Here is a 23,886-nt window from a genome sequence, read left to right as displayed (position 1 = left end):
TGTCGTCCTTGGTAAAGGGCAGGTGATTGGGTGAACCATCTGTCTATTATGTTAACACAGGCCAACTTCAACCAATCAGAATAACACTTCAATGGACACTTCTCGCTGTCATCACACTTAAAACTATGTAGCTGCCAGTAGTCCCTCCTAGGATGCTGATTGGCTGCACCACTTTTGGTGTGGCCACAAACAGGTAACCCCTTCTTGCTTGATCTTGCCAATCCATCTGCCTCGTGGGGTAATATTCAAGGTAGTGTGTCCCATCAGCGTTGCCATAAACTTGTTTCCTAAGATCTGTTTTTGAAGAAAGTGTTGCTGCTGATAATTCCATTACATCTCCATGTGGTGTTAATTATTTTCTGATTAAACACAACTAAGTTACAGACATGTGGTGGTGAGGCAAAGACTGTTTAGACCCAGTAACGATATTGTCCATCGCAACGTTTCACCACAGACATCATCATCAAAGGTGGCAAAAGTCTATATATTCTTCACTCAAGTACAAGTACAGATACTTGTGTAAAAAAAGACTGGTAAAAGTAGAGGTACTGCAACTTAAACTTCTTTACTTGAGTAAACTCAACTCAAAGTAAAAAAGTAAAAAGTAGCCTGAACATTTTTACCAGGTGTTTACAAAGCTGACTGAACCTCAGTTTTTCTCCACAGTCGAGTCTCCCTTTGACTTTAACTTTGTTTTTATGTCTTGGTACACCTTTTTTGTCTTATTACATCGTTTTTTGGTCTTGTTTCATCATTTTTCATCTTGTTACTTCTTTTACGTTGTTTGCATCTTGTTACAACTTTGTAATTTTATATCTTGTTACATCTTTTACATCATTTTTTGTTGTGTTATGTCTTTTACATTGCTTTTTGTCTCATGACTGTTTTGTTGTATTTTGTCTTTTATGTTACATCGGTCATGCGTGATATGCACTGATGGATACACCCAAGATTTGTCATGTACGTACATATAAGTATATACATATACGTACACACATATATGTAATACACTAAGGAAGGCAGCGCATTGATGCAAAATAATAATTTTACTCAAATGCATAAAAACTGTAAGATGTAGAAAGTATAAATATTTGTGTTCAAATCTATTGAGTAAAAGTAAAAAGAAAAATAAACACTCAACTGAAGTACAGATACGTGAAAAATCTAAAAAAAAAAGTATATGTCATTAGTTTCTTCCCACCTCTGCCATTTTCCAGTTTGGCAGACCCTCATATAAATATATGTAAATAAATATAAGTATAAATAATAAATACAGTTTTACTCACTTTTAAATCACTTTGGGTAAAGAGTCAATAAGTAAAGCCTTTGTTGCCCTTTTGTTGGCAGGTTTACTGATCAATGACCCAAAAGTTACTGATAAAATGTTCAAGCTGGTTCTCCCTCCAGACTTTAAAGACATTTTGATCTATCCTCTCTGCTCTCTAGGAAGCAGCGTGACTTGTCCTTTTTTATCTGAACTCATTTTGCATGCTGTTGTCTCACGTATCACTCACGCTGTTTGTTGGCTCATGTGTAACTCCGTGCTGTTTCTCACATGTCGACGGAGCAACTGAACAACACACCTATTAAATGATTGCCTGTTTGTGCATCAGTCATAGCAGCTAGGGATATGGTAGGCTGTTTATGAGCCAAGGTGTGAGCACACATGAGGTTTGTTTGTTAAATGATTGGCTGTTCGTGTGTTGGTCACATAACACTCAGTTTTAAGAGATATGACAGGCTGTTTAAGAGTTGGGGGGTATTAGCTTCATGCTGTCATGGTGGTTTGCATTTAAAGATTGTCCAAAGCAACAATAAATGTTTGTTCTGAGTTTGTCTCACCACAGAAGCATGTGTTACCCCAAATTTCCATCAGGCGTGGCCAGTCTAGACAATGCTTGTGTTTCCCCCAGAAGCGCCACAGTACGTTTCAGACGCTTCCCAGAAGTGGCTCAGCCCTCCGCTCCGCAGAGAATACGCACCAAGTCTATTTTTGATGGATACCACCTCAATTAGCACAGAGCAGTTTGAACGGATAGGAAGTCAGACACGGAAAAGGCAGGAAGAATCCAGTTAATTTTCAAAATAAAAGACCCCCTGCAGACAGAATACAGAACACAATAAAGACAGACAGAAAATAAACTATTTATCTACATAGCCTGCTTATCCATGGTAGAAGCACAACGAGCAACAAAGTCAGAGCAAGTAAACATAATTAGACGGGCAAAACACTCTGAAATGCTTCTGAAATGCTGTCAGTAGAAACTGCAGTTTGCTTGTATGACTTAATAAAACCGTGGTGCACACACGTTACAAAGCCACATCTGGTGGAAATCCTGGGTTAAACATGCAACCAAATTTGAATGATTTATTGAACATCACTATGACCTGAAAACAACCTGAAACATGGATGCTTCATCTAGCAGCTTTATTGGACAGACATGTTTGAGCCACCAGAGCCAGAAGACAGTTATAGGATAGTATTTTTTATCTTCCGTGTCGGGTTGTTGGAACTGAAGTGAGCTGAAGTGAACTGCTGGGCTGATTTGGAGTGAAAGGGTCGCTGAAAGTACATTTTACCATTCGAGAGGGTGAGGTGAGATTCGTGTGTCGGTTCGTGAGGCTTATATAGTGCTGGGGGACCACGACTCTGGCACATCACCGAGCCATGTTTCAGGTCTGCCAAAAAATTCCTGACCACAGAAATTATGACCAAAAGTTTAATGTCTAACTGTAGTTATTATAGTTATTGGTGTGGACGCCCCTATAGCCCAGCTATTTAAGAAGGGTCACATTTCACAAAGCACTGAAGCTGACACAGGTAGGGCGGGGATTTGAACCCATTCTTGGGGCACATGAGGCTAGTCAGCATCTATCACAAGATAATCCATCACACTCCTCACAGTGGACGCCTTTCTTTTCTATTCATTTGATATGCTGTTGTCCTTCTTTCTGTGTGTGCACCACAATGAAAACCTCACCGCTGTTTGAGATCACAGTCAGCCGCTTCATTCATATTTTGAGCTACGTCAGACTTTAATAACACAAGCCTCACGCTGATCAAGAGACCAAAACTCAAGCAGAGAGATGCATGAGCTGTGCTTGCTCAAACATTATCGGTATGAACAAAAGCTCACGGATAAAGACACTGTATGGAGCAGAGACTGCAAACAGGACTGTGTGTGAGGAAGTTAACTTAAGAGCAGGAGCCTTAAAGCTCATCAGTAAATTCATTACCTGTGACTCCACTTGATGTGCTGTGTGGGATTTGCAGACGGGGAGGTTGAAGGGATAGTTCAGATTATTTGAAGTGGGTGTTTATGAGGTACTTATCCATAGCCAGTGTATTACAAGTGTATTACTGACAGTAGGTAGCACACCCTCCAGTGGGGAAGCAGCAGGAGTGCAGGTGTAGGAAGCTAAACAATGTCATGCTGTGGACAGGGTGAACAGCTACTAAAAACAAGACCTACTTAAAACACTACATCCAAAAATGGTCAAGTTTGATTTAGTTTTAGTGATAGACTTCTGACTAAAATGTCATTCAGTTTTAGTCATACGGTCAATATATAATTGCTGCAGCATTGCACATTTTCCAATTTCTGTCTAATAAGAGAGCTGCTGAACTCCCAGGAGCTTTGGGGGAGAGAGCCAGGCGTAAAGCCGGACCTCCTTGAGGAATAAACATTGTGAGTCACATCAGATTCTGGTCTGATCTGCTGTACTTTATTTCATGAATGCACACGGATGTGTGGAGAGTAGAGGGAAAAGAAGAGAGACTGGAAAAAGATAACAGAGACCCAGAGCCTCTGAGTGCGGACTCAGAGCACAGTCAAAGGTTGTACTGAACACAGACACACACCCTCATACAGTCTTTTGAGATTGGATCTCTTGTCCACTTATCATCTTGAATTAAATCGACACTTTGTGTCAGTAAATAAAGACGCCATAGTTTTTGTCATCATACATTACTTTAAATTTTGTAATTGTCTCATTTTAGATGGTGAAAAAATGTCAGTGACACAGACTAGAGTGTGGATACCCAAACCATGCCCGATGGTGCCACGACTCTATATGTAGTCAGAGTGAACAGACAAGTTGTAGTTATCATAACAATGACTATGTCAGGTAACAAACTACACTGGGCTCGGGGCGGGTTTGGACATAAAAATCAGAAAGCCTGTCGGGGTCTGGTCGGGTTTAGTCATTACTGCCTCAGATTCGGGCCGGGTTCGGTCAGAAAAGTGTGGCCCGAGCCTCACTATAACACAGGCTATAACAAAACTTATTCTTCTAAGAAATCAACACCGGCTGTCAGACAGTCTTTCCAGAGGAAAAAATATCCTTTACTGGTTGCATTTGCAAACCAGCCAGCCAATAGTCTTTCTTTGGTGGAGCTAAGCCCAGGATGCAATGACTGGTTTCCCTGCAAAATAGTGTTTTGGGGGGAACTTCTGGTAGAACATTTGCACACCTGAAGGCGAGCCCTGGCATTAAAATGTCTACTTTCCCGCAAAATAAAAGGTAACAGCTGCAGCAGCTTTTTTACGTTTGTATCATTAGCAACCTATATGCTTATTTGTTATTTTTAGCGTGTAGGTTGCTATCTTGGAGGTTGTTGTTTCCCAGGAACTTTGAAAACATATAGAGGATGCCACAATGCTGACCAAAACCACATATGCAGTGAGTCAAACTAGTGATTGGATAAACTCGATATCGTTCTCTCTCGCTCAACCAAACTCCTTAAAAATAGTAATTTTACCTCGCAAACACCAGGGTTGCTGGTCTACTGCTGTTTTGATCTGTTAGTTTGCTTTTGATATTGTGCGACTTTGGTGAATCCAAACTCATCTTTTAACCAATTTAGACCAATTGAGACAGCTTTAGACCATCGGTAGAACTCCTGTGTTCTTTGAGGTTAAATTACTGATTTCACTAATGGAGTTCGGATGGTTTGGAGAGAGCGTTGTTTTTCTTATATTAGTTTCCCATCAGAACAGGCTCTTTGACAGCAAGGTAAAGCAGTTAAAATATTCTAAACATAGCATACACTTCAAATGATAGAGAAAAGTTTTTTTGGGGGTGGCTAAAATACATTTTGCTGGTGACCCTGTCCACAGCAGTTAATTGCTTAGCTTCCTACACCAGTCCTCCTGCTGCTTCTCCAAGCTGGAAGTGTGCTGCATACCATCTATAGGTACCATCTGTAGGTAATACACTGACTATGAATAAGTACCTCATGCAACCCTACTTTAAATCATCTGAACTATTCTCTTTGAGGGGAAGCGCAGCCTGAGACTGAGCAGCTGTATGTCACTGGAGGATTTCAGCCTTTATCCAAAACCCACAGCCTGCCTTTACACTACACTGGCCTGCTGACACCTCGGCAGAAGCTCAGTTTTCACAAAATAATATGAGCTCGGTTTTGCAAAGACAAGGACTCAGGAATGAAATGGAATGAAAAATACCTCAGGGGGGGAAGGAAAAAAAAAAAGAATGGGCGGGCAGATTAGCATATCTGAAAGGGCTGCATAATGATCTCAAATCTGCAGAATACTAAAGGCGGCTGAGCGGGAAGCATGGTGCAATTATAAGTGATTACCATACAGACCACCATACATGGCTCTTGCTCTCGTGCACACATGGAAAATCATCATCTGTACTCAGATCCAGAGACAAAGGCGACATCTAATCACCGTCAGCAGCACTGCTTTGCCCAGAGACCCATCATCAGCCATATGTGAAATAAATGCACTCTGCCTAATAGACAGTTCGCCTAATGTTACAGTCATTTGGAGAGGAAATTGATGATTATACATGGAAGCACTTGAGCTACAGTGATACTCCTCTCCACTCTTCCCATATAATGAAGGCCAGTGGCCATTCTAATTAAGGCTGTGATTCACAGTTTGCTGTAGAAGTTCCTCAGATAAGGCTGAGACAATGGAGGAAACTCTTCACGCTCTCACTCGGGCCGTGCAGGTGTGTGACCCTTATTCTTTTGTCTCTCTGTGTATCTAAAGGTTTCAAATGAGACGGCTGCAGCGCCTGCCCTCTGGGATGCCAAGCTCTGAGAGATAATTCGGGAAGCAGGTTTTATCTCATGCGTCCCCTTTAAGGCATTTGCCATTAATTCCATGAAATTACTTTTAGGCATTTTGCTATTACCTGAATCAAATAGCCCAAAGCAGGGACAGACACCGATGAATCATGTCTAGCCAAGCTTTTCTGGAACTTGAAACCCGCGGTTATAGTGTGTCTTTGAACCATCAGGTTGCACAGCGGTAGCCAGCCATTATATTATTTATGACTACAGAACATTTAAGTTTTCTATGTTGCCGATGGCCCATCCAAGAAAATCACATTGAACAGAGCTTTTGAAAAATGAACACCTACCTATGCGCAAATGTGACAAGTAGTTTATGATAAAGACTTAATTATTTTCCAACAAATGTAATTCATTTGACAAGCTAATTTCAGTCCTTCCTTATTACAGTTATTATGGTATTCTATGTTCAGAGTACGTTATTGGTTCTATATATTACTAGTAAAGTATTGTGTGTATTGGTCACTGTTAAAACACTGTTTCGGCAGCCAGTGATACAAAAGAGGAACACTGTGTGCCTTCACCTTCATCTCTCAACACAGAGGAGTGAAGGCGAGAGCCTCTCCCTGTCTGTTCCCCTTTATTTAAGATAAAACCATACACCATGCATTTTGAACTTACTAACACACATTCGTAAGTGTTTTCGCTGTGTTACTATGGTTTTATGTGAAGGAAAAATAGTGTCTTTGCATTGTTTGTGTGCTGCTGTTTAAAGAGTTGTAGCCTGGCTCAGACGCTGTGTAAACTAGCAGCAGGAAACCTGGTGGCCTCGCCGCTGTTTACATTTAAGCCACTTGCTATTGTATTCAAGCTCTGTGTTTCAGACGTTTCAGATGTTCCTTTAACACTTTAAAAACTTAGTAGTTCATTCAACCAGAAGAATAAGTTAAAAATGTTAAAAATGTAAAATGGTTAGAAACGTAAAAGATAGGGGTGTAACGATTCACTCATACATCCGATTCATGTTCAGCTAAAAAACTAAACAGTTGGGAACAAATCAATGCAGCACGAGTGTATAGATACATCTCATTATGATGTGCGTATGTTTCATTTTTGGAATCAGTGAAGTGTAACTTTCCTCCATTTTCTTTCTCCTCCTCTCTCCGCCTGCACCACTCTTGCTGGACGACTGCTGCCATGATCACACAAAACAAGCGCTCCCTCCTCCCTATCCTGTGACATTGTAGCACCACCAACCTTTCATTATGTGCAAGTATAGAATAAGTTTTGGTTTTATAAGAAAGATGAGAAACGCTGCTGTAAATCATTTCTGCAAAACATGTCAGACAGCAGAGTACAGAGACACGAGTCTGAACCACAGAGACGTCATGTCACTGTGAGAGCAGGTAACATGGAGCATCACTGTTCCTCCACATTAATCAAAACCACAGCACTCTTCATATGAAACAGAGCAGCACATCATCTTACTGCAAAAATACTAATATTTTAAACAGTTTTAAAGTTTGTTCACAGATTCTCATTTAGGCTACAGGATCTCATTTACACATGAGGCTCATAATAAGATGTTAACACCACTGTAATCTCTCTGTCTCTAAAGTTACTGTATTTAGTAAAACATAAGGATTTCTTTTTGCAACTAACAGCACTCTATAAATGTAGCATTTGCTAAATCAAAATGTAAAGATTCACCATCGCATTGTCTTGTATTGCATCATATCATATTGTATCATGACAGAGCTCAATCGTATCGAACCAAATTGTTGGCCATTCAAAAATTTTAAGATTTTAAGATATATCCTATTGAGATACATAATGAATCGGTCTCAGTCAGTGAGATACACACCCCTAATAAAAGATTAAGAATGTATTGGTTAAAAATTTACTTTATTTCATAATTTAATGTCATGTGATAGTCTGGATAAAAAGAACAGAAATTTTTTGGTAAAAAAAGATAACTCAAATGATTTAGTTAAAAAGATAAGTTGAATAATTTAAGAGGTCTTTAAAAATGGTACGTACATTATAGTAGCTATGGTCCTGAACCTGGGTGTGCTCGTACTTTTAGACAACTAAAGGCGAGAGCTGTGCGTAGTTGTCTCCCTTGTCGTTCCCCTTTATTTATACTTTATTATTTTTATCTGGTCTGAAACCCCTAAAATATTGAATTGAATTGATTTAAAAAATATTTAATTTAAAGCAGTAAATTTGTGGAGCAGGAAATACAACTGACTGTAACTTAAGTTGAAGCCATTCCCCTCGGTGAAACACTGAATATTTTTGTTTTATTTTATTATATGACTAAATATTCACTAAAACTACCTAGAAGTTTTTTCAGGGTTGTACAGTGTGTGAATTTTACAGCGTGTCCGCCTCGGTGCAGATTTTCTGAACAGGTCAAAATCTTTTCTGCTGGTCAAAACGTTGCATCTGTACAGGTTTTGTGAGCTTGTAAATTGACTCTGTTCTGTTGAGTTGGTTGTACACAGTGTCTTCTTTTCAACTGTAACACCTACTCAGATTCGGCTTCTGGCTACCATCAGTGTCTGTACAAAAACTCATGATAATCTGGCAAATAGTGTTGGACAGACGGAAGGACAGACTGACCTCTCTTCACTTTGTGTATTTGACTGTTTTCAGTATTTCAAAGCCACCTTTCAGGACAGTTGTTGACATCACATTAAAATTAAAACAGTTTATACATTCTGTATAATTATGTATTACTGCTGTGGAGCGGTGGTCTTGCTGTCTCAATGAGGTCATGGTCTTCTTTGTGTAACATCAGTATAACATTTTGGCGGAAATGAATGGAAATCAGTTCAGTATGTTGAATTTTATTTTCACATTTAAGCCTCAGCTTTCATATTGTTGAGAATTAATATTAACTGTTAATTTGAAGTTATGTTTAAGACATAAATAACATGATTTATGTTGTTTACTTTAAAAACAGTCAGGAGAAATGTTATATGTTATTTAAATAATTTACAGTAAGTGTGAATCTGTTACCTATTCATGGTAATTTGATAGTAATTTGGACCGTGTCAGAAGAAGACGCTTTTATTTTGAAGTGCAGGAAGTAATGTCTTGAGAGCTTGTTAGCTTGGTGATGCTATGAACATGAGTCACCAGAAGTTTCTACAGCTTTCTCCTTTGTAAAACTGCAGCATGTTGGAGAGTGTCCAAATGTCCAGTTTGAAAGAGACACACTTTGGTCATCATTTGAAGTTTCCACTACACAACACACACATCATATGTGGTGAATATGACCTCTGTTATTCGCTTTTATTGCGGTTGAAAGAAAATAAAAAGTATTCGCACAATTTCCCATAGACTGGAGTGAGACCAGATACCGTTTCAGAAAGCTGCTGTCATGTTGCAATCTTCTTCACAATAAAACATCTTTGAAGAGACTTTTGGCCAATCACAATCAAGATAACTGCATCGTCCTCTTTTCCCTCTTAAACATGGATGTGTACAATGGATGCTAGTTTTGAGCAGAGCCACAGACAAGAGGTAAGTCTCATTTGCTACAGACTGCGTAATATGCTGTTTAACTAACATAACGTTAGCAAACTGGTTGCTAGAGTAACATTATCCTGCCAAATGAAGTTGAAGGGTGTCCTAAACTATCACATCTTTCCAAACATGTTTATAATGGAAAGCGTGCCAACTTGTTAGCACGCCAGCTAACGTTAACTTTAGTGAAGCGTGTTTTAAATTACAACGTTAACGCTACAGTTCTGAATAATTTTTGCTGAGTCCCTCTGAATCTGTATTATTGTCATTTTAACTGCCAACATTTTTGTAAATTGCAAAATAAGCAAAATAAGTCCTGGCACTAGTGACGGTGTCACACCGTAATTGGTGACCCATCAGATTCTGTGACCTGCAGTGATGGAAAAAGTACTCAGAAGTAAAAGAAACTTTACTTTTAGTGTGGTACCTTACTCAGTATTTTTACTTTATTTTTACTTTATTTTATTTTTTTTTTACTTAAGTACTAAGATAAAAGTAAAAGTAGTTAAATCTACAGAAAAGACAAACAGAAGATGCACCATAAAGTTTTGTTCACAGGCTAAAATCATGATGGAAAAAGTACTCAGATTCTTTACTCAAGTAAAAGCATTAATACAGTGTGAAGTAAAAGTATTTGAAAATTACTTTTTTCACAGCCTTGGTACATGGAGCACATGCTCTACCAACTAAACTACTGAACCACTGAAAATTGCTTTTTTTTAATGTATCACTGTACTTTTTGATAATAATTATACACTGAAAACATCTGTTTGATCTGTTTGGTCCTCTTTAGACTCCATACAGACAGGCAGGACAAAAAGAAGCAAAAACATACAGTTAGTATGTTTGTGTTTCTTACAGACGTGTTGAACACCACATACACACTCCACAGCACAGACCAGTGTCCAGGTCTGGAGTTAATTAAGGTAAGGCAGTAAAATTAGTTCCATCAGATTAAACACAAAGTTTGATTAAAACCCTCATTAAATGAAATGATCAGCGCAACTACAGTACACACACACATCATATGCACACATGCACACACAGCCCTCAGACTCCTGCTGACATCCCATTTATCACCTGGGCTATTTTAATGCGTTAGTTAGCTGTACACTTAAAAGCAGCAGCCTGTTAGTCTCTGCTGTGTTCTACCTCAGCAGCATGTGTGTGTCTGTGTACATGTACACTCTGTCGTAGAGCTTCATATGTGCTGGGTATCAGTGGCAAAGTGGATTCATTGCTGTCTTTGGAAAATTCCATGTGGTTCCATGTGTTCACTGTCCTCAGCAACACACAACTCAAGTAGCAGAGAAGAGTCATTAAGTCAACTGACTCAGTGCTGTTAGTTATGAGCAGGCCTGGGGAAGAAACAGATTACATGCAGGGGTACTTGTACTTTCATGAGTAGATTTTCAAGTCTGTACGGTTACTCGTATGCATTTGAAGATGTAATCTACTTTGTTACTTTTAAAATCATAGTTGAGTACTGAGCACAATTTGAATAATGTCCAAACAGCCAATCAGGTGATCTGATCACAGACAGGCCAATGAAAACAGAGACGTACAAACAAAAAGCAAAACTAAACGCTGCAGCAGCACAGGTTTGGAGTGAGGATGTTAATGATTAATGATTAAGTGCCATTAAGAATTTAACCAATATGAAATATATTCATGGACATATAATCAATAGATGTGGCAGCAGATTGAAAAAAATGGTTCAGGAAAATGCAGAAAATTTACAACCCTAGTTTGGAGAGGTGAATGTGACATCAGTGGTTCAAAGTAACTAATAGTCTGAGAAGTTTTTGGTACGAATACTTTGTACTTTTACTTAAGTATTTTTCTAACACCAGTACTTTTACGTGTAACTGAGTAATGTTTTAGCAATGTAACAGTACTTGAGTACAGATTTTTAGTACTCTTTCCATTACATAATCTGGATACAAAATAAGGTAATTGTATCCCATTACAGTAACAGGCAAAAAAGACACACTCAGATTACAGGTACACTTAATAAAAAGGGGAATTATGGGTAAGATTACAATTTTAAGATAAAGAAATTTCCTTTTTTGTTTACAAATCAATCAATAAATTGCACATAATAAGAAACAGCTGGACAAACAAATGAACCTAACAAAACACTTAGAGCTGCAACACTTAATCAAAAAAATCATCAATCGACTGTTAAATTAATCGGTATCTATTTTGATAATCAATTAATCATTTGTAGTCATTTTTTTAAAAATAATAAAAAAAAAAGTCAAAATTCTCTGGTTTCAGCTTCTTAAATATGAAAATATTCCAGTTTCTTTACTCCTCTTTAGCAGTAAACAGAATATCTTTGAGTTGTGGACAAAACGAGACATTTGAGGACGTCGTCTTGAGCTTTGATCAACATTTTTCACCATTTTCTTACACTTAATGGACCAAAGAACTAAGCATCAATCCAAGCAATCCACCGATTGATGATGAAAATAATCGTCAAAGACACTAGGCTATGGGCTTAAGAATTTCACCATATTTTACTTTGAGGTAGGATCCAAAAGTAACAGAAAGTAATCAAGTTACATTACATTTTTAAGTTCTCCCAACCCTGGTTACAAATCCAGCATCTAGTATATATGAATCAAATTGCATTGCACAGTCTTGAGTTAAAATACAGGTAAATACAGGTTACCAGGTCTGCGCGACAAATAGCAATAGCGATTCAAAACCAGCCCAGTGGCAAATAAAACCGGCGCCAGCAGGCAGACAGCATAGGCACATCATAGTTGTGTGTGTTTATGCAGGTCTGCATGTGACAACTGCTCTCTATTGACTCAAGTTATTGGGAGGTGTGTCCTGTAGAGTCAACCTGTCGTAGCTGGCGGTTTATTGGTTACTGTGACATTAAATGTAGCGACACCTGTGAGCCAGTTCAGGCAGTCAACTCAAGCTCCAATCACACGTAACATGCGTGACCCTCTGTAGTACAAACCAAACGCACCCTTCCAATCTGGCGGTCTGTTTAAACTGCTAAAACCTCCCATCTCTCCCTCTGCCTGTCAGTGCCATTGCTGCTTTGCAACAGCGTCACTGCCTGCTCATTCAGCCCCACCACCACCCCAGCATCCACCCCAGCATCCACCTGCATCTCTATGTGATGAGGAAGATGAGGTCTGAGCCTAGACGCCAGGCTCTAACTTTGTTCTTCTGTTGCTATAAACATTCTTAAACATGAGTTGTCTGACTGAAATATAATAAAGATCAGCTCTACAATCTATCCCTTAGTACTTGCAGAATCACCCTCAGGGTGTTACGGGTACCTCTGGTTGGGAGTCACCTGTACAGATTACCAAAGATCTTACCTTCCACCCTCTGGCCAAATTTAACTTCCCAGACTGCTAATGATCAAAAACAAACTTTAGTGCTCACCTTTTGACTAACAATTTGAGCCAAGAGCATGTCTTAGACTCTTGTTAAATCTTACAATTTATGTTTCCCAACTCCCCTCAAACACACACACACACACACACACACAACCAGCAGCATATAAAGTTCATCCATCAAGTGCAGCCTCTGTATTATATTTCTTTACATCCTGCATGAATAAAGCAGCCGTAATAACAAAGTGGGCTATTACGACTAATGATGAGTAAAATCGCTTTTTCCATATTCTTACAGGACACATTTTGAACTGCTTTCATGGAAATACCAATTTTAATGAATTCACAGTTAATTATTACTTCTACCGCAGGTGGAAATGGAATTTATTAAATTAGCACTTTTATAAATGACATACTATAAAGGAGTTAATGAAGGTGTAGAAGAGAAGTTTATTTGATCATTTTTTAATGAAATTAGGTTCAGAGTTTCTTCCTGGATTGAATGAATCAGGTAAATGTGATTTGTTCTTGTCTGATGGAAACACTTCTTCTAAATAAGTTCTGACATGACTGATCAGCTGCTTCCGCTACTGGCATCGACTGTTGCATGAATAAGCAACCCAGTAGAGTTCAGATCCCCGCCAGGCGACGACAGACGGTGAAGCACCTACTGCAATGTCATTACAACTGGCAGATGCAACCAGCGGGGATTTGCAAAGTTCCACCAACATTGACATGACCTCCACATACATTGTCCCTGGATGAAGCAAGATTTCAAATATGGTGAATTCTATAGGAAGAGTTCGTTAAAATACAACACATGGACACTGTCAAAATTGAATACGAAATTCAAAATGGCCGACTTCCTGTTGGGTTTAGGCACTGGGTCCAAGAGACTTCTTTTGTGCATCTGGGCATGATACATGTGTGTACCGATTTTCGTGCATATCAGTGAAACCATGAAATGAATCGGTGAAGTCATTTGTCCACACCCAACGGCAGAAGCTATATCATATGAAATTTTTCACCATGACTAATGCATGTGCCAAGTTTCATGCGCCATCAAACATGTTTAGCCCCTCAAAAAGGCAACTGAAGAGGGAGAAAAATAAAAATAATAATCTCAGCAAATCCATCCGGGTCCTCGCAGTGGTCCGTGCTTGGGCTCTAATTGCCGCCTCGCAGTTGTATGTCTCCACCTACCAGTCAAGTTGCAGTTTGAATCCATGTCTGTCCACTGTGTGGTGATGTAGTGATCATGTTATCAATGATGCATCATCTACAGTCCACAGTGGGTTAGTCATTGTTCTGTGCACACAAGAGGACAAAATAAGTTTTATCAGGAGAGACAAGTGAATAAAGTTAAGATAATTATTTATTATAACAAGATATGTGATAATTAGTTTTGACAGAAAGACTTTGACTCTAAGGACAGAATTTGTAATCAAGGGGTGTCTGTCCTGAAGAGCAGAAAGATAAATACCCCCCATAGTGTCCAGACTCTGGAGTTGGTGGTGGCTGATGACTCTGCTGGGACAGATAAGGCTGATGAAATGATGAAGATGATGAAACTGCAAAGACCATGCAGTGATGGGGAGGTGGAGGGGTGTGTGTGTGTGTAACAGCAGCATGAACGTACTAAAGGCAGAGCGAGATACATATTTAAAAAGACAGCGGCGAGATGACAGGCTAACAATGAAGGTGTGCTGCCGAGCTAATAGTGACTATCTTATGGAACAGCTGATATCACAACTGACAGCCCCCAGACAGGGACGGCAAGGAAAGCATGAATAAGCATGAGTAAATAGCAGGATGGTAACAGGAGTACACCACAGGCCCAAAAAAATGCAGAGGAATACTCCTCCTGACTCAACTTTTCTTGGAGCTTCACAAATAACTGTATTTACTGGAGACAAACTGCTAGCCTGTGTAAAAAACCTGCATTAATTCTGCATAACTACATCTGTAAACGTACAGAAAACATGCAGTCTCGCTCTCACTGCTGGACGCTTTGTCCCCTTTTTTTGTTTTTAGGTACAGCCTATTTTTCAGTTGGTTTCTTGGACAACTTAAAGCCACAACAAATACTGCTAGAGAAAGATAGTTGATTGCTGAGTCTCATTCCTGGGTCATCAAATATCAACTTTTTGGCTTGGTGGACTGACCTCTGCCGTCAGTTCAGAACACCAGTATTTGTATATATTTATTCGGAATCACTTGTAGGAGCTTTAAAGGAGAAAACTGCAATATATTTACTGTAATAGATCAGAAAATGACCATGATGTATCATCAGAGATCAAGGAAACACATTGAAGTACTTGCTACTCTGACAACAACGCCACAGTCACAGTGCCCTCCTTAGAAATTATGTATTGCTGCTTTAAAGCAAAGAAATATAATATTTTATGTTATTTTCTGTGCAATTAATTTGATGATGATTGTTTGATTGTTTGATGAGCAGCTCCTCTAAACTCTTAGCTGGGCAGATGTCAGAATACTGAGTTCTAAAACCATGAATATCTAATTTAGCATATGTTTAATACTTGATCAACAACAGAATAATGCATCCACAAGCATCTGATTAGAAACTATAGAACATTTTTGTCAGAGACATTTAAAAAAGTAATATTATATTTTTTTTCTCTGGCCTGCAGGGGGTGCTGAAGCCCCCACAGCTCCCCAATTCTTCTCATGCTAATAAATTCAGTACAATGTAGTTAACACAAAATCAGTTTTGAGAGGAAGATCTCATTGAAATCTCACTAAGTGATCACTTTATTTACATCACAACCTTTCTTCTATATCCTCTTGGATCTGCTCCATAGAACACAGAAAGAAAAGCTGCTGTTCCAGCTCAAGCTGACAAGGATCCTAAGAATGAAATGAAATTAGTATTGATTAGCAACACCCACACATTTTATGGTGGGGCACTAAAACATTTATTCAGTGGACCATAAATAAATGGGATTAGCCATTTGTTGACCGATGATATAGAATTAAACTCACAAAATGCTGCCTGTTTACTGCATGTCTGTCCCCTGCTGGGCTCACGTACACACACACGCCAACAGCCATAATCCCCTCTCTCCATTTCTTCACTAGTATGGTATACTGAATAAAATTATTGACTTCTCTATGGGAAAGTAATGTAGTCAGAAAAACAGAACTCTTACAGTACAGAGATCATGACTTGTCTTGGGCTCATACCAAACACATTCAGGTACTCTTCCTAACAGGTCAGTTTTTCTAACCCTAATATTTGTGTCCTTAGAAAAATTATTGTATTACGTAATAGGATTAACCTGTTTCATTTTTATTTTGTGCTGATTTGGGATGTCCATTTCCCGCTGCAATGCCAACAATTCCCACGGCTAAGTCACAACATTAGCGGTTGATCTGTTTAGCTAACATTAGTGGTTGCCCTGTGTTGGTAACTTTAGCAGTAGTTCTGTGCAGGTAACATTAGTCATTGTTCTGAATAGCTAATGTTAGCGGTTGGTCTGTGTAGCTAACATTAGTGGTTGGTCTGTGTTCACAAATTCAGCAGTTGTTCTGTGTAGGTAACATTAGTAGTTGATCTGTGTAGCTAATGTTAACAGTTGTTCTGTGTAGCTAACTTTAGCTGTTGTTCTGTGTAGCTAACTTTAGTGGTTGTTCTGCATAGCTAACATTAGCGGTTGGTCTGTGCAGCTAATGTTAGAGTGCATTCTGTGTAGCTAACATTAGCGGTTGGTCTTACTTGTAAATGTTTCTTTGAATTAGATGTTGAGACAAGATAATAGCGAATTGTAATCCTGCTAATAATCCCAATTTTCACAAATATTACTGTAATCTGATTACATCATATTTGTAATGGAATACAGTTACCTATTTCTGGGTCCTTACAACATAAACCTATCACATCTGTTACTCCAAAAGCCTGCACAAAAGGGCACTGAACTATTGTTAGTCACGTGACCAGCATGATATTAAGACAGTTATGAAAGCTGTAATAAAAGCCAATGATTTAAACCTGTTATGGCTCAGGCTACATGCCCACCGGTGAATCAAAATACGGTGCTGAGGTGACAGGGTCACAGACACTGAGAGCTAATGTGACAGGTTCTGATACCCAGACATTATCGTCACTCAGAGCAGGTAATAGAAATGTGCAGAGGGGACAAGTAATAAATCAGTAATCTCTTTGAGACAGGAGATAATTAGTCAGCGGTGGTGATGGTGAGTGTCGGAGAGGAGTGGGGGGGGGGATGAAAAGGAGGAAATAATTATCTCATTAGTGTATTTCCATTATGCCAGACGCTGGCTGCTTCTCCTCCCACCATTATGATTAGGTTTCAGCTCAGGAGGCGCTGGGAAAGAGAATATCAGCCATATACTGTGTGTCAGCTGTTAACACCCATTACCTCACTGATGGAATTCAATTGGCAATAACAAATGGGGCAAATCAAAATTATTTTGCTGAGATGAAAGCTCGTATATTTGCATTTGTAACAATAGCAGATGTTTAACGTGTGTGAATGTGTGTGTGTGTGTGGGCCTATAGTGACTTTGGTGATGTGGGAGGTTTTATATGAGAGCTCACCAAGCTTTTCCCAATATATAACAAAACATCTCAACTCAAAGACCACTTACTGGCTTTTTCTGGGACTTGTATGTGTATCTCAGTGACTTAGAGCATAGATTGACCCCCTGTCTCAACTATAAGTGAGTCAGATGCCACGCGTCTCTCGCCCCAGCTGCGTCTGATGGGCGTAAGCGTGAGCAACTTCAGGTTTTTCTATTTTTTGAAAATACATGCATAAAGGCGAGGCTGGCAGAGGTGGCAAAAGTACACACATTCTTTACTCAAGTAGAGTTACAGACAAAAACAAGATTAGTGGAAAGAAGTGCTGATTTAACTTCTTTACTCAAATAAAAATGAAAAACAATACAGGCTGAAATGTATTAAAGTAAAAAGTCGCCCTCTGAAGGACATTTCTACCAGCTGTTTCAGTTAACTGAACCAAACATTTTTGCCACGGTCGAGTCTCCCTCTCTACCTATTTCATCTTTTATTTCAGTTTCAGTCTTATTACCTCTTGATTTCATCTTGTTGCATTGTTTTTTTTCTTTTTGCATTGTTTTTTTTTTTTTTTTCTTTATGTCTTTACGTGGTTCTCATCTTTTTTCTTGTATGTCATTTTTGTCTCGTTGTTTTTGTCTTACGTTGTTTTCATCTTGTTTCATCTTTACATTGCTTTCATCTTGTTATGTCTTGTTGCAATATTTTTGCTTGTTAAATCTATCATGCGTGATATGCACCAATGGACACACCAAATCTTTTCTGTGTTATTGTCATTAAAGTACAGATACCTGAAAACTCTACTTACAGTAACAAAGTATTTGTGCTTCCAGTAAAAGGCACTGAAAACATATTTTATTCACAAATCGTAAACTCACTCTCCTCCAGTTCACTCCCTCCAGTTTCACTTTTCCCAGCAGCTGACCAGCAAGACAAGTTGTTTCTTGTCTGCACAGGGCAAACTGGACATTTACTGCCACTAGACAACTTTACATCTAAACTTTAACCTCTCTGCTGTGAACCTTCAGGTATCTGCTTTTTTCACATTTCCTGATTTTGCTGCTTAATAATAAAAGCGCTTAAAGAACAAAATGATGGATGTTTATTGTAAAGAATTTATTGGATATTAAATGTGTTTGTCCACTGTTTTATAGGAACATCTTCAAGCAGGTACCCCCGTTGTAATGGATATGCAAATCCATGCCGTGCTGGGCTGAGACGCTGAGTCAAATTGAGTCAAACCAGTCTGCACATGGGCATAGAAGGATGAAGACCACAAATGCAGAAGGAGTATAAAAAGTATAAGAAATAAGAAACTACACTACATGAAAAGATGCTGCTCTTCTGGACCTGTAAACAGAACACCGGTGCTCTTTTCATTCCCTCCAGTAAGTTGTGATTGCAACAGTTCACACAAATTCAACCAACCCCCATGAATTCTGTGCAACATTGCAGTTTTGTCAAAACTCTGCAACTTTTTCCGCAAATCTGATCAATCGTATCTTCCTATAAGTTCCACCAATCACGGCAGTCCTCCACGCACATGTCATACATGTACATCTCAATGAACCCACTCAACCTTTTGTTTTATTCATTTATATTTCTCTATTTTGCTGTGGGCAGTGAAAAGAACATATGTCATTGTTATTGACATTGATCAGTGCTCTGTGCACTTTTGTTTTATAATTCTGGGCTGTTTTGACTGAGTTTGAGCTCCAAAGAGATTTTGCTTCTTTGTGTAATACCCCCTAGGTGCACTTCTGCATTTACAAATAAAACAAATTTTGTCAGTTTTTTTTGCAGTTCTGAGCCTTTTTAGTGAGTTTATTTAGAATGCTTCTGTTCTCTCTGGAAAAAGTCGCCTTTGATTTTTAATGAATTATGAAAAAACTACTTTCTTTTGCGATTTCCTCTTGGTCCCGCAATTTAATTTAAAAAAAATACCTAAAAGCATTGCAACATGCATCACAATATTTGAGAAAAGCTTCTGTGAAATCGGGCATTTTAGGCTGCAACAGGGGGCCTGTCTTTCTGGGAGAAGGTGAGGACATTTGTAGAGCTGCTGCTCTTTAACACTGAAACGAGTCAGCTGGTGTGGCACCTAATTAGTATGCTCCCTGTGGAGGTATTATGGGGAACTGAGAGGAAATCCTGCAGTAAACCCTGAACACGCTAGAGGAAGTTCATATCTATGGGAACACTTAGGGATCCCCCAGGAGGAGCAGGGGGACCTGGCTGAGGAGAGGGACACCAGGGCTAGCTGTCCTTGCTAAAGCAGCACCCACCACACCTGAACTTAGCTGCACGAAATGGATGGATGGATTCCATTTGTAATAAAAGGACACTGACCGTAAATTGATATACAGGTATCAGTGTAATCCTTATGTGTGGACACTTTGCTCCGTTGAAATCAATGAGGCTTATTATCACACTAAATCAATGAGCAAGAGGCCGCTGTGCCCATCTGATATTAGAGGGGAGAACAAGAGCAGCACAGACAGTGAGGAGGCAGCTTGAGTGATGAGTGTGTGTGTGTGTGTGTGTGTGTAAGTGTGTGTGTAGCTGCACAGTGGTTTCTGCATGTGTTTATTATGCAACGAGTCTGTGGAAGTTCCTGCATTTTGATTGGAGAGGTAAATAAACAGGAAAGCATGGTGGAAAGCTTAAAGGCACTCTCTCCTCGCCTGTATTGATCTCAGTGTAGAGCTCCCCGGGGGCTTTATTACCGCCAGATGAATGGAGACGCACCAAGGAGGAGGAGGAGGAGGAGGGAGGTGGAGCAGCGATCCCCTCCAAGTATTGGTGGGAGGATTCCAATCATTTTGCATTTTTAACCAAAAAATACAGCGTTTGTCACCTGGGAGGGAGGAGATGAAACAGAGCGGAGTGACGTTCCCCTCCGTATTTCTCAGCACACACTGTCAGATCTTTTGTCAACACGTGTCAGACCTCTCACGCTGTGCGCCGCTGTGATGAGCACAGTACTGTCTGTGCTGAACTGGTGTTATTTGTGCTGCAGGCAGGGTTTAGTTTAAGTGTAGGGAACAGAGCAATTAGGTGGAGTTACAGCACAGGCTCCTCTGACAGACCAAATAAATAAATAAATAAATAAATAAATAAAACACTGTGGTCTACATCTCTACATACATTTATGACAACCTAGCAACAACCAATTTATTTTAGTGTTGGAAAACCTGTTTTAGCCTTACATAAGAATTACTGTCTGCTAGGAGTATCTTACTTTGGTTAAACTTTCAAAACCTCAACACAGACACTTTCTGCTGTCTGTGTGATGTGAAATGTAAAGCTGGTGAGGGCAACACGTATAACTAAACACAAAATACAGTATAGCTTAAAGTTAGATGGTGCTTTTCATAGCCTGAAAGCTAAATCCACTACAGCAGCTGCAGCTAGCATTAGCATGCCTACAGCTAGCACCTAAACCAGAGGTCTACAACCTGAGGCTCCAGAGCCACATGCTGCTCTTCAGCTCCTCTCCAGTGGCTCCCTGTGACTTTGACAAAAAATTATATGGAAATGAATAACATTATATATTTTTTTATATTTTTCATGTTTCATTGTTGTAGGTCTATGAAAAAGTTGAGACAGCTCAAAATTTCAACCCATTATACTACATATATAGTACATCAGTTTTGAGACCAAGTCAAATTCTTCAGTTTTGAAAAAGTTTTACCAACTACTGATCTTATGTTGAGATAAGTTACTTTTCTTCTTTAGATAAATTTAAATATTTGAATTTAAGAAACATCAAAATGTTCACAGTTAACTGCGACCAAATTTTGAAAAACATTTTTTTTATTTCTCTAACTTTAACTTTTACTATAAATTTATCCAAGGAAGAATAGTAAATTATCTCAACTAAAGGTCAGCAGAAAGTTTGTAAAAGTTTGAGTTGGGCACAAAACTAAAAAAATCTATTGCAGTAATATTGTACAGCAAATTTCAAAAAAGTGTTAATATTTCATCAACTAAAATATCAAACACTGTGTCTATGGCTCGGTGTCTTTTCCTCTAAACTGTGATGGTGGCTTGTCTTCTTGAGTCTCAATAATCTATGGCTGCCAAAAAAAAAGTCTTTGAGGAAAAGAGAGCATTTAATAGTTGCGGCTCCAGACAAGATTTTTCCCAGCTTTTTTTGGCCAAAAATGGTTCTTTTGATTGTAAAGGTTGCAGACCCTTGACCTAAACAGAGCAACTTAATGCTTCATGAGCTTTTTTTAATTGCTTTTTTAGCATTTTTACCAGCGTTAGCTTTAGCCAACACTCAGCCACTGGCTACATCTGAAACTCCTTACCAACATGATATGTAGTACACCACAACAGTGTGTGGGATTTATTAGCATGTCTGAAACATTAGCATGAAACCACTATTCATGACTATCAACAGCAAAATATTACACTGTGCAAATACAGTGGCAGCATAATGACAACAATATAACAGGAAGGACATCACGTGTTATCTCCACGGCACAAACAACAGCGTTAGCCCGGTGGGAGACTGGCAGGCTGCAGGTTGGACAGATGGGTTTGGGAGGGAAAAGAAAGGGATTTTATATTTTGTGGCATGTAAAAAGCACTAGATAAGTAGCAAAATGTTTGAATAAATAACATTGATTTGGTATTACAGAAAGAGAACCATATCAATTGAAAATATGAACAGTACCCAACCCTAATTCCAGCACTCTGACGTATGGAAGCTGTGAATGGCCTTTTTGAAAATATGGTTACCTTGAGATTATAAGTAAATTATTTCGTTATCTCAAGATAATTAAGCAAGTTTTCTCATCTCATCTCAAGGTAATCATGTTGAAAAAACAAAAATGCTGTTTTCCTCTTACAAATATTTATCAGAGATATGGAGTGCCATGACAGTGTAGTAGTTGTGTACTCTCTCTTGCCCTGTGTGATCAATCAGGCACAACCGTCACTTTTTGGCTACAACCAGCTGTTTGTCCTAAACAATAGATTCATATAAGGTCTCACAACCAACTTCGTTGTAATAAGCAACACAACAAATGTACTAATAATAACTAATAATACAACATAAACAATGCTGCCAAAATAATTACAATAATACAATACAGAAGTTAATTATATACTGACTGCATCCACTTTTGATGTATAGATGTAGCATGCATTTGGGCTTATTGAGGGCCAACAGTAGGTGCAAGGCCAGTACTGATGGGCCAGTGTTTTGCCAACGAGTAAATTCTCAGGCACCCTGTGCAGGCAGCCTGCTGGGGGCCCTCAGGCCAGCCTGAAGTGAGACCATACAGGACCAGTGAAGGCTTGTTTGCTTGGACAACAACATGGTCACACACAGTCTTTCTTTTCCCAGCTGATAAATCATCATATGTGTCATTTGTGGTGCACCGGAAAGGGCATAAGCTTTCTTTTCCCTGCCTGGATTCTGTTCTGGATTGATTTCCTGTGTGTGGCTGTCTGGTGACTGCACCTTTTTGAATTTTACACTCGCTTTCTGTGTCTCTGTTCAAGCACAAACCATTACTAGCACAGCCATATTTGGTTCATTAAATTACTGCTGCTGTGTTATTTCTCAGCCTTTTATTGGAAACTCTGGTGGAAACAATCAGATAACCTCTTTGTTTCTAAATGTAATTAATTATCTGTATATATGTTGTAGTTTGTGTGCATTATGAAGGAACTAGGACTCTGATTTTGTCATACAACCCTGTGTTGTATAATGATAATAAATGTCCTTGAATCCTTGAAACAACATTATACAGTATTATATGATATAAAGCATCATACAATACACAAAGTGACAACATACAGCAACATGCAATATTATATGATAGCCATATATAATGTATGAGCCAGATATCAGTATTGATCAATAACATGCAGATGATGTTACAGTAACATAAAGCAGAATGTTCACATTCAGCCTCTGCCACTTTTCTCTCAGTTTACATAATGAGTTAGGATGACTTACTGTAATATTATATATACATCATCATTTATTTAGTAGTGATGCAGGCAGGAGATCATGCTGACTCATGACTGAATATCTCACTCTCCCATTTCATAGTCATGCTGTGTGAATGTCATGAAGACCCACAGAGTAGTACATAAAAGTCATTATATTCCATTTTACTTTAAGACCAGTGTATATAAATCACTCCTTTTTGATAATTGGGACAAAACCATATTTTCAGGGTTTTTTTGTTTTGTTTTGTTTTTGCTTTTCAATTATGCTGGAAAATATATTTTAAAAGATCCTGTCTATGAAATGTTATAATGGGCCAACCTCTTATTTTTTCATTTCGGTGTAGTTGTAGTGAGTAGTCATTTCATTTTTCGAAGTTGGTAATGCTAATCAAAATACACATTTTTAA

The sequence above is a fragment of the Lutjanus erythropterus genome, chromosome 7, assembly GCF_056507025.1.
Source record: "Lutjanus erythropterus isolate fLutEry1 chromosome 7, fLutEry1.hap2, whole genome shotgun sequence".
Classification (NCBI taxonomy): Eukaryota; Metazoa; Chordata; class Actinopteri; order Lutjaniformes; family Lutjanidae; genus Lutjanus; species Lutjanus erythropterus.
The sequence above is the reverse complement of the archived record's forward strand: the minus strand, read 5'-3'. Positions refer to the sequence as shown.